This window comes from Mandrillus leucophaeus, unplaced genomic scaffold (assembly GCF_000951045.1).
Source record: "Mandrillus leucophaeus isolate KB7577 unplaced genomic scaffold, Mleu.le_1.0 Scaffold97, whole genome shotgun sequence".
Taxonomy (NCBI): domain Eukaryota; kingdom Metazoa; phylum Chordata; class Mammalia; order Primates; family Cercopithecidae; genus Mandrillus; species Mandrillus leucophaeus.
In genome coordinates this window covers 1,421,564-1,431,742 of record NW_012110585.1, presented here as the reverse complement: position 1 = coordinate 1,431,742, position 10,179 = coordinate 1,421,564, and positions in this window count along the sequence as shown.

The window sequence follows — 10,179 nt, the reverse complement described above, 5'->3', positions numbered from 1 at the left end:
CAGGATGGTCTCGATCTCCTGACCTCGTGATCCACCTGTCTCGGCCTCCCAAAGTGCTGGGATTACAGGCTTGAGCCACCGCGCCCGGCCGGTAGTGAAAATTTTAGGTGTTGTGGGCCACATGTGGTCTCTGTCACATATTTATTTTTATTTAAATGCCCTTTGAAAATGTAAACACCATTCTTAGCTCGTGGGTCATACTAAAGCAGGGCCTGGGCAGACTTTGTCCCTCAGGCCGTGGTTCGCCAATCCCAAGCAAGAGTCACATAGGAAGAGAATTGAGAGCTGACTTGCCGAAGTCTTGAGTCCGTAGGTTATTTTCAGTGGCTTGCTTTCTTTTCTTTTTAAGATGACCATATAATTTATGATCTAATCTGGGACGCTTTCGAGAATGAATAAGGATCCTTTGAGTTAGCCGGAAGCTAACCAGGGTATACTAGGAACACCTTGGGCAAAACCGACGGCATGAATACTGTCCGAGTTCACCTTTCCTGGTCCTTCGGGATCTTCTCAGACCTCTAGAGAGCTCGGAAAGCCCAGGCTGGTCCTGTGCTGGGAGTCGGTTCTGGCTGGATTGTGCTTTTTCTGGATGGGTTATCATGGAGTGGTGATTTAGTCTGTGGTTTAGATTTGTTTGTATTGGTTGGCTTTTCTTTCCTAATTGTAGTGCTGGTGGCCAAAAGCCCTCTGGAAATTTCAGCCAATTCACTCTTGACAGTAGCTTCTTTAGGAGGAAAGGGGTGATTCACGCTTTGGGCTTATTTCCTCCCAGTGCTTTTCTCCCACTTCTCCCCCATGCTCAACAAATCGAGACTGGCCAAGCTCCTGAGGAAGCTGCTCGTTGTGGACAGAGACATTGAGACTGGATCTTGCAGTATTCCAAAACCCAAGTCCCCAGAAAGTAACATCAAAGTGCTCCTAGGAATTTAACTAACTCCAGGACCTCAGCTCATCTTTCTCTAGCCCAGCAAGTTCAAGAGGCCTTCATTAAGCACTGCAGGAGACCAAAGAGGTAGAAATTCATCTCCGAAGTGCTCTCCCTGGGCCCTGGCCCTGAAGTCCCCCATGCTTTCCTGGTGGCACCATGAGGGGCAGGCACACATGCTCTTCCCTTTCATCTCTGTTGCCTCCTCTGGCTGGTATTTACCATTACTCCCATGCTGAAGCTGGGTCTGTTATGCTGAGGATCCTAACATCAGTGCTGAGGGGTCTTGGAAAGGTTTCAGGAAGCCCCGACATATCAAAGGGGAGCTCTTCACCACCAAAGGAGGGTTAGTTTTCCAGCATCCATCCAAACACCACACATCACCACGTACACTGCTAGAGCTGATGAGGAAGAAAAACCAGTCACTGCTTCAGCCAGGCTTCCTTCCAGAGTCACCACGTGGATTGCCTTCTGGTCAACATCTTTGTCTCATCTGAACGTGGAATAAGGCAGGTGAAATTTCACTGATTTTATTATTATCACGCCATTTTATTACAAATTATTATATTATTCTTCATCCTTAGTCAATTTATTGAACCTATTACTGAAAGATTTCTCCAATTTTTTTTTTCATATAGAGTCTTGCTATGTCACCCAGGCTGGAGTCTGTCTCTTATAAGGCTGGAGTGCAGTGGCACAATCTTGGCTCATTGCAACTGCCACCTTCCATCTCCCAGATATTTTCATAAGATCTTTTTGAACACTGCTTTGCACATTTGCTCATGCAACTAAGTATTTGTTCACACAAATTTTCCAGGGGCTTTTCTCATCGATTGATCAATCACCTGACCACCTTGCGCTCTCATGGCTTCTATTAGTCCCACACTATATCACACACACAGACTTTGAAAACAAACATTTTTCAAACAGTATTTTCTCCAGAAAAAAAGTCCCTCTCACCCTGGTTGATTTTCCTGCTTTGAAATATCATGGCTTTGCCCCAGGGCTTCTGTAAGGCAGGACACACCCTGTCCTCCCTGGGCAAGCAACACTGAATCAACGACATTCTGCTGTCAGTGGCAGGAGCCAGAGAGACAGTGACAGGGGGCACTCATTCCAGCCCTCCAGGACACCGCTCACACCTCATCTCAGCCTCTGCACTCCCTCCCCAGACAGGGAATGCAGAGGCCCAGGTCTCCAGCTGCAACCTCAGTTCTGTGCAGCTGAACTCAGACAGGAGCCGCTGGTGGTTTTCTAACATTTTATGAAGCCATAGAATCTGTTCTAAAACCAAATCCAGTGTGAAGCCATGGACAAGTAGGTAGAAAACAGGCTGCCCAAGATAGAAACGGCACCCATTCCCCCTCCCTGAGGCATCTCCTGAGAGCCCCAGGGCCCCAGAAATATGGGTGCAAACCCTTTCCTTCCAACACAGGAATTCCACTCTCCTGCCTCCTAGGCTGATGAATGTGGTTGAAGGATATTCTATAGAAAAAGGCAAAAGCAAGTGAACAAGCAAAACCTCCATGGGAAAGAAATACAGCTGTGGACCCCAAAGTAAATGTGGACTCTGGTTATGTTTTCCTTCTGTTCTCAAGGATAATTATCATGTCCTTCCACACACAAAAAAAATATTGGCTTGTTCACACAGAACCACACTTGAGCTGCCTATTATACATATGCGATTTATATTTATATTCATATATTAAACCGCTTGACAGGGCAACGTCTATTCCACACTAATAATAACACATACAACAAAATTATTGAATGCCTTAATGGGCAAGGGTATGACTGGGACTAAGTACTCTACGGCAATGTAGAAAGAGAAGGCATGTCATCATCACCACGCCATTTAGAATCCTCCAATAGTTATTTTAGTCTTTGCCCAAATCATACATTTTTTATTCCATTTGCTTGCATCTAAGACCAGAGAGTCCTCATGTTTCCTTTTTAAAATTTAAACTGTTGTTTTGAAATAATGGTAGATTCACATGCAGTTGTAAGAAACAAGACAGAGAGGTTCCATGTAACATTGACTCAGTTTCCCCCAATGGTAACATTTGGCAAAACTAGAATACAGTATCACAACTATGATAGTGATGTTAATCCAGTCAGATATAATTTTTACCTTTTTTTTTGAGAGAGAGAGGGTCTTGCTGTCACCCAGGCTGGAGTGTAGTGATGCAATCATGGCTCACTGCAGCCTTAACCTCCCGGACCCAAGCAATCCTCCCACCTCAGCCTACCAAGAAGCTGGGGCCACAAGTGTGTGCCACCATGCCTGGCTAATGTTTTGTTTTGTTTTGCTCTTAACATAAATGGGATTTTGCCACATTACCCAGGCTGGTCTCAAACTCCTGGACTCAAGCGACCCTCCTGCCCCAGCCTCCCAAAGTGCTAGGATTACACGCATGAGCCACTGCTCCCAGCCCCAGTCAGGACATAGAACCACAATGATCTTTCATGTCCTTTATAACCACAGCTCCTCCCCTCTGCCTGGCTTTTCTCCTCCCCCACCCCACTCCCACCATGGTCCTTGACCCCTGGCAACCATGAATCTGTTCTCCATTTCTTTAATTTTGTCAGTTCAAGAATGTTATGTAAGTGGAATCCTACAGGTAAACTTTGAGGATTGACTTTCCCCGCAGCTTATTTCTCTGGAGATTCATCCAAGTTGGTCCATGTATCAACAATTTGTTCCTTTTCATTGCTGAGGACTATACCATAGTACAGATTAATAATATATTGATGAGCGTTTGAGTTGTGTCTAGTTTGGGTTTATTATGAATAAAGCTATTATGAACATTCATGTACAGGTGTTTGTGCAAATACACATTCTCATTTCTCTGGGATGGATGCCCAAGAGTGACATTTTTGGGTCATATGGCAGTCTCATGTTTAGTTTGATAGGAAACTACCAAACTGTTTTCTGGAGCGGCTATAACATTTTACAATGCCACCAGTAATGTATCCAGTTTCTCTGCATCCTCGTCAGCTTTTTGTGTTGTCACTGTTTTTATTTACTTAGAGACAGAGTCTCACTATGTTGTCCAGGTTGAACTTGAACTCCTGGGCTCATACAATCTTATAGGTAAGCACCACCACACTGACCACTGTTGTCACTACTTTTTATTTTAGCAATTCTGAAAGGCGTGTAGTAACATCTCATTGTGGTTTTAATTTACATTACCTCAGTGGTTAATTATACTGAACTTTTTTGTGTGCTTGTTTGCCATATATATATCTTATTTAGTGAAATATATGTATGTCTTTGGCCCATTTTCCAAGTAGACTGGGTTTTTTTTTCACTATTGAGTTTTGACAGATCTTTATATATTCCAGGTACTAGTCTTTTGTCGTATGTATTATTTGTAAATATTTCTCTCAGTCTGCCTTTTCATTCTCCTCACGTGGACTTTCTCATAGGAAAGTTTACTTTTTATCAATTTTTTCCTTTATGGGATCACGCTTCTGATGTCAAGTATAAGAACTCTTTGCCTAGGCCTACATCTCAAATGTTTTTTCCTTTGTTGTCCTCCAAAAGTCTTATAGTTTTACATTTTAAATTTACAAATGTGTTGTATTCTGAGTTAAATCTGATAAGGCAAGAGGTTTGGGTTGTGGTTTTTTTTGCCTATACATGTCCACTTACTTCAGTACCACTTGTTGAAAAGGCTTTCTTTTGCGTCTTTGTCAATAAGCAGTTGGAGATATTTACATAGGTTGATTTATGGGTTCTTTCATATTTATATAGGTTAATTTATGGTTTCTCTATTCTGTTTCAATTATGTATATGCCTATGCCTGAACAATACCATACTATCTTGAGTACTGTGGCTATATAGTAAAACCTAATATGAGGTAGAGTAATTCCTCACACTTCATTCTTTTTTAACAAGTTTCTTTTTTTTTTTTTTGAGACAGAGTCTTGCCCTGTCACCCAGGCTGGAGTGCAGTGGCGCAATCTCGGCTCACTGCAAGCTCCGCCTCCTGGGTTCATGCCATTCTCCTGCCTCAGCCTCCCAAGTAGCTGGGACTACAGGCGCCTGCCACCACACGCAGCTAATTTTTTGTACTTTTAGTAGAGACAGAGTTTCACCATGTTAGCCAGGATGGTCTCAATCTCCTGACCTCGTGATCTGCCCGCCTTGCCCTCCCAAAGTGCTGGCATTACAGGCATGAGTCACCACACCCAGCCCCAAGACGTTTTTAAATTCTAAAAAATTTTTAAAATTCTCATATAAACTCGAGTAATCTTGTCTCTGTCTACAAAAACTCTTGCTGAGATTTTGATCAAAATTGCATTACATCTGTTGATCAATTTGGGAAGAACTGACTTAAAATGTTAAATCTTTTAATCCATGAACATAGTATGCCTCTCCATTTATCTAGATCTTCTTTAATTTCTTTAATAAGCATTTTGTTATTTTCAGCACAGAAATCCTTCACATAAGTATTTCATTTTAATTGGAGTGACTTGTATTGTGTTCTAATTTTGGTTTCTGGATGTTCATTTTTACAAATAGAAATGCAATTAATTTTGTTTGCCAATCTTATATCCTGCAGGGTTGCTGGATTCACTTATTAATTCTAGGAGTTTTTATAGATCACTTGAGATTGTCTATGTAGATAATCATTTCATCTGAAAATAGGGGCAGTTTAATTTCTTCCTTTCCAGTCTCTACACTATTCATTTACTTCTCTTGCACTCTTGCAATAGCTAGAATTTCTAGCACCACGTTGAGTAAGGGTGGTGAGAGTAGACATCCTTGCCTTGTTTCTAATCTCAGACAGGAAGCAGTCTTTCAACATGAAGCATGATGTTACCTGTAGGCTTTTAATAGCTACTCTTTATCAAGCTAAAGAAGATTTCCTTTATTACTAGTTTGCTGAGAGTTTTTATCATGAGTGGCTGTTGGAGTTTATCAAATGCTTTTTCTGTGTCAATTGATATGACTGTGTGATTTTTTTCTTTCTTTGCAGTGGATTATATGGATTGATTTTTAAATATTGACCTAATAACTTTGCATACTTGAAATAAATTTTGTCATGGTATATAATTCTTTTAATATATTTCTAGATTTGATTTGCTAACATTTTGCAGGGATTTTTGTGTCTAAGTTGATAAGCCATATTGATCTTTTTTTTTTTTGTATCAGTGTAATACTAGCCTCATAAGATGAAGTGGTAAGCATTCCCTCCCCTTTTGTTTTCAGGAAGAAATAGTGCAAAATTATTAAATTTTCTTTAAATGTTCAATGGAATTCACCACTGAAACCTTCTGGGCCTAGAAATTTCCTTCTGGGGAGCTTTTAAATTATAGTCGAATATCTTTATTAGTTACAGGACCTAATAAGTAGTATTTTCATTAAATTTTTTTGCACACTTCCTCATACATTTGAGCACTCAATAAATATTTAATCAAGTGGTTTTCTCAGTGGATTTTGCAAAGACTATTTCTAAATTAAATGGGATATCACAATAGCTAATCATATAAACTAATTCTTAGTAAAATAAAATGCTCTCATCTACTGTGCAAAGTTCTTGTTCTGTTTTTTATAGTTTCTAATAGCTTTGATATTTTACGCAAGTCAGAACTTGCCTAAGCAAACATTTCATTAACAAACTTTTTTTATGTGTGATGTACTCTGGTATTTTCTACTCTATTCTATGTTATTTTTAAAAAATTCTGGTTGCAACTCATTAAATTGATTTCAGGACCCACTAATGGGCTACAACCTGCAATTTGAAAAGCAATGATTTAAATATTCTCTCATGTCTCTTCTACTTCATATACTTACCACTAAATGTGTCTACTGCTTTTTCCTCTTGACTACAACACAAAGCTTATTAGATACCTACAACACTGTTATTTTACAGTTTATTTTCAAATCACTTCCAAAGTAGATTTAAGATAGTTTATAATAAATGCAGAGTTATGTTTTTAAGGTAAAAGGGAAAAATGAGACATGATGGAGAAAGTACTTTTCCACTTTTCAGGAATTAAAATAATTATGGAAAGAAAAGTAAAGTAACAGGAAATATAGGTGTCAAGTCATTTAGTCTAAATTACTTCTCACTGTACTTTGTTAAAAGGAGATCAGAATTTCAAAGATCAGAAGTGGTTGCTGAGAGTGGAACTGTCCAGTCATTGCAGCCCTCCTTCCATGGGACAAAAGAAAGAGGTCTTGGACAAATGTGGGACTCCTGTGGTCTGGAGGTAAAGCTGAGGTCAACAGACCATCTCTCCACCCCCAGAGCCTGAGCCTGGCTTATCCTCCTAGCTGGGAAAGCAGCAGCTGTAAGTGCTGTTTGCTGTTCTTCCTGTAATTACAAGAAAAAGAAAAAGACAAAAGACAAACCTCACTGAGAAAGAGAGGTTTGAACTGTGGCCAGAGAACGGTCTTTCCAGTGTTATCATAGGGCACACTTTTCACTCTGTTTTCCCTGTCACTTTGCCATCCTTGTGACATTTCCCTGTCACTTTGCCTATCGCTCAGGATGTGGCCGTGATTCATAGCATTTCATGAGGTCCAAGACAGAAAACTGTAGAACCACAGATGTGAAGAGATCGTGAGGTCCAACCTCCCGATTTTACAGATGCAGACAATGAGGCCCAGAGAGGTTAGAAGACTTGCTGAACGTTGAACAGAGAGTTCATGGCAGAAGCCAACCTACACCTATGACCCTAGCTGTCCTCCCAAGCCTGGATGTCCTGCTCTTCAGCTCTGAGTTTAAAGTAGCACAATTCAGCAGTAGGGTCATTTGCCCACCTATCCGGAAGTCATTCCTGCATCCACTTCTGACAGCCTATAAATCAGAGGCAGGGAGGGAGAGAAAGTAGGTGAAAGAGAAAAGGGCTTTGCTTCCTCTCCCTTGCTTAACCAGTTCAGAAATTTACAGATTTCAGCCCTATCTAAAATATGAATTAGTGAGGTGATGGAACACTGTAGAAAATAGATGTGAGCCCTTACCCAGTGTTATGGTGAATGGTCCAGCTAGGAAAAATCAAACCTTGAGTCACGGGCTAGTAATCACCTACTGATTGGAAGACACTATGGGTGATTATACAAGCCTGCCATACTGCCTCTTGCTCTCGAGGAGCTTACAATCAATTTGGAAGTGCAAGTAAGTACTCCTTGACCAAGTGACGGGATGTGTGAGCTCATAATAGGTAACCAGTTCTCCTTGACCGTAGAAACACATTTATTTTCCAGTTGCTAATTTCAACAGAGGGCACAACACAGGATCACGTGATGTCTTGAATTTTATTCCAATGTCATGCTGCCCACTAGGACCAAGATCAGGGCTGTGGGTTTCACAAAGGTGCCACAATTTCACTCATAACTGCACACAGTGGGTGGGTATCTAGAATATGTGGAAGCAGTTACTACAAACACTCCTATTTCTGGCAGTTATGGTTATTTTGCTCCCATCTGGTGGAGCCTAGAGACCCTGTCCCCTCATCAACATGATAGCAGTAATGGCATTAAAGCATTACAAACTGTACCCCTGTGGGTGAGCACCTGTTTGTATCTCTTAGAGGGGGCTCCACTGGCATTTGAATGGGACAAGACATTGTCATACAGGACTGCCTTGTCCACTACAGAACATTTATATCCCTGGCTCTTGCTCACCAAATGTCAGTGGGCCCCAGGCATTGTGACAACGCATAACACCCCCACGTTTCCAAATGCCCCTTGTCAGAAAAACCAATGTTCTATTTTCTCATCTTCTTTCATCAGGCATGATGCATGTCTAGACCAGTCGACAAGCATTCTGCTGATTTAGTGACATTAAAGCCAGCACTGATAGCCTTATTCCCACTGCAAAAACCAAGGCTGACGTGCACTGCAGGATGCACAAGCACCACCCCTCCCACCCTTCTGGCCATGATTACGATCCTGAAGCAGACTTAGAGATACTGAAGACCCTTTCATTTCAATGTTGATGTCATCCTGACAGGCTGTCTTATCTGTCTCCTAAGAGGAAACAAAGGAGTAACCTTGGCAGGTAATCTCAATTTAGCCTTTGCTTACTTCTTTTTCTAATTAAGAAACAAAAATTTGGCTTCCTTCCTCTCTTTCCTAATTCAGCCCAAGAGTCACTGAGCAGGCACAAGAAAGGCAGGTGACGGTGGCCTGGGCAAGAGTGGTATTGGAGCAAGGTGGCAGAAGCAGCTGGTGGCACCTGACAATGGTAACAATTATGAGGACAGAGTCAGAGCAGGGTGAGAGGCCCCTCATGTAGTCGAGAGGATGGCTACCTACAGGGGCCAGCAAATAAATACACTAAGGATGATGCAACCCTAAGATGTCAAGATAGAATTATAGATGTAAAGGTGTATGTGTGTGTATACACACCTTTGTGTGTTTGCATATATGGACGGATACAAATACATCTGTTTCCTAATTCTGTCCACTGAGAGGGCCTGGAGAAGCAACACTCCAGTAGCAAAGGGCCTACTTTGCACCTAGATCTTGGCTTCTAAATATCCATGAAAAGGAACTAAGGCTCCTCAAAGAACTGGCTGATGCAGATCTGGAACAGAAAAAGTACCAGATATCCTGGAAGGGCTTTTTGTGAAGAAGTTCTGAAAGAAGGAGAGGCACATGGCAAAAGGATGCAGAATCCAGCTTTACAGGAAACCAACTGTCAAAATCTGGGTCTACATGAACATCAAAGTAATTAATGAGAGTGAGGTTTGTAACCCATTGAATAATAGAAGAATAGAATGGATGATAACACATTTGTTTGTAAAAATGGGAGATGCAAAAGTTCTTCCTTACAATAGAATGCCAATTTATTAATGTAAGGGGAATAATACAATTAGAAAATTACAATTTGGCAAACATCACAGTAATAACTAATTCCAGCAAGAAACATCAATGAGTTCTAAAACAAGGAAGTAAAAATGGAATGAGTAATGGAATATTTATATAATATTAACTACAAAAGAAAAAGTAACTTTACAGTGGAGAAATGGGGCAGACACCATCTTAATCAAGCAATCAAAGTTACCATCACCAATGGGGCAAAATGACATCAGGGGCTATTTGATAATGGGCAGTGAGACCACTGCATCACTTCTGTGACGTTCTTGTCCAAAATGCATGACCTGGTCTAATCATGAAGAAACACAGAACAATCCAACTTAAGGATCATTCTATAAAATGTAACCTTCATAAAGGTCAAGGGCATGGAACTCCAAGAAACATCCAGATAGAAAGAGGCCAGATCATGGGATCATGA